The sequence below is a fragment of the Nicotiana tomentosiformis genome, chromosome 2 (assembly GCF_000390325.3).
Source record: "Nicotiana tomentosiformis chromosome 2, ASM39032v3, whole genome shotgun sequence".
Lineage (NCBI taxonomy): Eukaryota > Viridiplantae > Streptophyta > Magnoliopsida > Solanales > Solanaceae > Nicotiana > Nicotiana tomentosiformis.
Genome location: NC_090813.1, coordinates 155151317 through 155156344, shown reverse-complemented (window position 1 = coordinate 155156344; position 5028 = coordinate 155151317).

The window sequence follows — 5028 nt, the reverse complement described above, 5'->3', positions numbered from 1 at the left end:
CGTTTTCATATGAAAAATTATTTGTAACTTTTTATAATCGATTTATCCTAATAATTCTTTTTGGTAGTGTATTAAAGTTTTATTTTTTTTTACCTTTGAACAACCAAATTCATAGTTTTTAGTTGACATATCAAAATTTTAATAAATGATTAAAAATATTAATATATAACTATAAAGTGAAAATAATAAAATTAACAAATATGACATGAAGTAATACTTGTAAGTTTGTTTATAGAATCTGATTCAAGAAAATGATCATTTAATTCTAAAATATCTTTTTGCTGCTTCAGTAACTCCTGACAGTGCTTGAAACGTGAGGAAAAATCAAAAGAGGACTGTGAAATATATTTAATCAAGTTCAATAGCACTCCTAAGCTATGGTTTTTCAGAGTTGTATTTTAAAAAGCTTTTTTGTGTTCGTTTCGGGGTTCGCCCGGGCCAGGCACTATAAAACGTGCCGAGACTGATGTGTGAGGTTTAATTTTGTGAGACTTACATCTTAAATGTCCGACTATGCATCCGAAATACGCCTAACGCTCACTGCTCGGGGCTCGTCTAACAGTTCCTAGCGTAAATCATGCGTCAAATTCCCTAATTAGCACTAGTGACGCTCAAAAGTCTTTAACAAATTAATGATTAAAATTCTATTCATCTATTGAAATATGAAGATTGAGAGTAACTCAAAATAATGAGCTATAGTATTGCATATTTACTAATTGATCGGTTATTAAAGTATCATTTGAACAACCAAAATTTACATTTCACTTACTATAGGCATTCTTATTTTTAGTTCTATATCTCTCAAAACTATCAATCTTTTATTATATTTGAAAGCAATTTTATATTTACTCTTCAGGAGTAATATTTTAAATTACAGTATTGAGGGAGTTTATTGATTATTAATTTTGTCACGACCCAAAATCCACTATAGGTCGTGATGGCGCCTAACGCCTCCGTCAGGCAAGCCAACAGTGATTAGTCAACTTAGTTACTTATTTTATTATTTTCGAAATCATGAATCCTATTAAATAAATAGAGTAAAATCTGGTACTCGCAGAAAACCCGTGAGTTTATTTTCCAATTTTCGTATAAAATATAAATTATATGGTGAAATGATAATAATTACATGAACTACAATAATGAACATCTAGTAGGAACCCCCAAAATTCGGTGTCACAAGTGCATGAGTATCTACCTAGAAATATAATAAAATACAATATCTTTCTGGAAGACAAGCTAGATAGGAGAATGTAAATAACTCTGATGGAAATTCTGTATGCTGCGGATCATAACACAGAATGTAGCTGACCATAAAGTCCCCGCAATAGCCGCGCCTCTGCGTCCAAAAAGACCACCAGTAATATATATACCTGGACAAAAAGTACAGCAAGTATAGTATGAGTACGTAAATTAACGCATAACCAATAAGTATCTAGCCTAACCCCGGAGAAGTAGTGACGAGGGGTCGACATCGATACTTATTAGTGGTCCAATAACTCTAGTACAACCGAAAGTAAACAAGCATGAGGCATGGTAAATAGGATTTCGAGGGTTGTTTTTCCATTTTCGATTTTGGGACTTTGAGAGCTCGGATTGGGCAATTATTTGAGGGATTTTCAGAAAAAACTTTTGGGGTCACGATTCTTAACTCATTTATGTTTATATTCCACTAATCTATGGTTGATTTTATCATTTAATTTCGGATTTGGGTTGAAATTTTGGGAAAAAATGAGAAGAAGTTCTTCAACTAAGATTTTGGGTTTTAATTGAGATTTTGACATCGGATTTGGATAATTTTGGTACGAGTGAACTCATGAGGGAATGGGTGTTCATATTTTGTAACCTTTATCCGATTCCGAGACGTGGGCCTGGGGAGACTTTTTGGGGCGATTTTCTAATTTCTTGCTTTAGCTTTGATTTCATAAATTAGATTAATTTCTTATAGTTGTATTTATGGTATGTAATTAATTTTGGCTAGATTTGGGCCATTCAGAGTCGGATATTCGTGGAAAAGGCATTGTTACCGATTGATTGAGCTTGGTTCAAGGTAAGTGACTTGCCTAACCTTGTGTAGGGGAAATTCCCTTAGGATTTGGTACTGTTGTGATATGTGAGCACCGTGTACGTGAGGTGACGAATACATACACGGGCTATTTGTTGTAAAACCCGATTATTTTTTTACTGAGTAGCAACTTGTTTTCCTTTAATTTGAGTTATACCGTTTAAATGAGTATTAGTCTGTTTTCATTCTTAATTGAGCTATTCCAATATGTGTAGTTATTTTGTTTAGTCTAATATCACATGTCTACGTGCTTTAACTGCTTATTTGAACTATGTGAAGCATGCCTAGTTGATTTCCTGCTTTTCCTTGTTCTTTATCAGTATAACTATAGAAATCTTGCTATTAACTGTTGTATTTGTCGGTTTGAGCTGTGTGTTTAATTTTGAGACTACGAGGCGGTACCTCGGGCGTTCTCCCTGTATAATTATTTTTGAAACTACGAGGCGGTTCCTCGGGAGTTCTCCCTGTACATTTACTTTTGAGATTACGAGGCGGTTCCTCGGGAGTTCTTCCTGCACATTTACTTTTGAGACTATGAGGTAGTTCCTCGAGAGTTCTCCCTATATATTTACTTTTGAGACTACAAGGCGGTTCCTCGGGAGTTCTCCTTGTATATTTACTTTTGAGACTACGAGGCGGTTCCTCGGGAGTTCTCCCTATATATTTACTTTTGAGACTACGAGGCGATTACTCGGGAGTTCTCCCTGCATATTTACTTTTGAGACTACGAGGCGGTACCTCGAGAGTTCTCCCTGTGTATTTATTTTGGGACTACTAGACGGTATCATGGGAGATCCCCTGCTGTTTACCCCTGTGTGTTGCACTGTTGCCTTGCTGTGTTTTTTTTGTTAAATTCTAGTCTCTTATTATACTGCATATTGACCTGACCTCGTCACTACTCGGCCGAGGTTAGACTTGACACTTACTGGGTACCGTTGTGGTGTACTCATGCTACTCTTCTGCACATAGTTTTTGTGTGCAAATCCAGGTACTTCTTATCAGCCCTGCTACTAGCTGAGTGTGCTTGCTGTTGTACGGAGACTTTAAGGTATATCTGCCGCATCCGCAGACCTCGGAGTCCCCCTCTATTCTCTCCTATGTCATTTACCTTCCGTACTTCTCTTGTTAGATCTCTAGTGTATAGAGATACTAGTTTCCTTCTGTAGCTTGTGACTTATGATGATCCGAATTTTGGGAAGACTGTGGATTTATAGAGTATTGGTTATTGTACATGTCGAGAGGCATTGTTACTAGTTATTTAGTTATCCACTGCTGTTAGTTGCCAAGTTTTACTTTTGTTTTGTTATTTTCTGAAATTTGTTAGGCTTACTTAGTCATAGAGACTAGGTGCCGTCACGACGTTATACAGAGGGAGTTTGGGTCATGACAAGTTGGTATCAGATCTCTAGGTTCATAGGTGTCGTGAGTCACAAGCTGGTTTATTAGAGTCTCGTGGATCGGTACGGAGATGTCTGTACTTATCTTCGGGAGGCTATGGAACTGTTAGGAAAAATTATACTTCTTTCATTCCTTGTCGTGCAAAATTTGTTGACATAAAAAAAAAAAATTCTAAACTTCTATATTCTATTCTCTCACAGATGGTGAGGACACGTACAAACGGATCTGATGACCGAGTACCCGCACCCCTTGCTAGAGCCGCGAGAGGCTGGGGCTGGGGTAGAGGCCGAGGACATCTACACGGTGTAGCCAGAGTTCCCGCACGAGCTGCTACAGAGGAGCCCCCAGTAGCTCCAACTGGAGGGCAGGAGACTCTAGCCTAGTTCATGAGCATGTTCAACACCTTAGCTCAGGCTAGATTGATCCCGCTAGCTCCTGTCACATCTCAAGCCGAGGGAGGGGCACAGACTCCCGCAGCCTGTACTCCTGAGCCGAGGGTCTAGGTTGACTAGGCCCCAGAGTTCATCCCTATGCAACCAGTAGCTCCGGTTCAGCATGAGACTAGGACAACAGTTTCTGAGGCGGAGCAACTCAGACTTGAGAGGTACAGGAAGTACTACCCTCCTACCTTCAGTGGATTGGCGTCAAAGGATGCCTAGAGTTTTCTGGAGAAGTGTCATCATATTCTCCGTACTATGGGCGTAGCAGAGACGAGTTGAGTTTCTTTTACCACCTTCCAGCTTAGAGGAGCAGCCTATCAGTGGTGACGTGCTTATGAGTTGAGTAGTCCGGATGAGGCAGCTTCACTTACATGGACTCAGTTCTCGGACATGTTTTTGAGAGAGTATGTCCCTCAGAGCCTCAGGGACTCATAGCACGTGGAGTTTGAGCAACTCGGCCAGGGCGCTATGACTGTGTCAAAGTATGCAGTCAGCTTGAGTAATTTGGCCCGACATGCACCGGCTTTGGTTGCCACAGTTTGAGAGAGGGTTCGACGGTTTATTGAGGGACTCCACCCCAGTATCCGGATTAGTATGGCCAGGGAGTTGGAGATGGATATTTCTTATCAGCAGGTTGTGAGTATTGCCAGGAGATTGGAGGGCATGCTTGCCCGGGATAGAGAGGAGAGGGAGGCCAAAAGGTCTCGAGAGTCTGGAACTTATGACGGTACTCGTGCCCCAGATGCAGTTTGACATGGTAGGGGTTATGTGAGTCATCCCGTTCATACAGCTCTTCCAGCCGCCAATGGTGTTCCAGCCTCTGCTAGGCCCCATGAGCCTTATTATGCACTTCCAGTATCTAGTGTGCCTCCTGCTCGAGGTGCTTTTAGCGGCCAGTCCAGCAGACCTGGCCCGAGTCGGTCACAACAGCCACGCCCTCTGAGGGGTTGTTTTGAGTGTGGCGACACTCTCCATATGGTAAGGGATTGCCCCAGACTTAGGAGGGGTGCACCTCCACAGACTTCCCAGCCACCGCGTGCACCACCGAGTCCTCAGGCTATGATTCCAGCACCAACTACCACCCCACCTGCTCAGCCAGCTCGAGGTGGAGGTTGGGGAGGTCGAGGT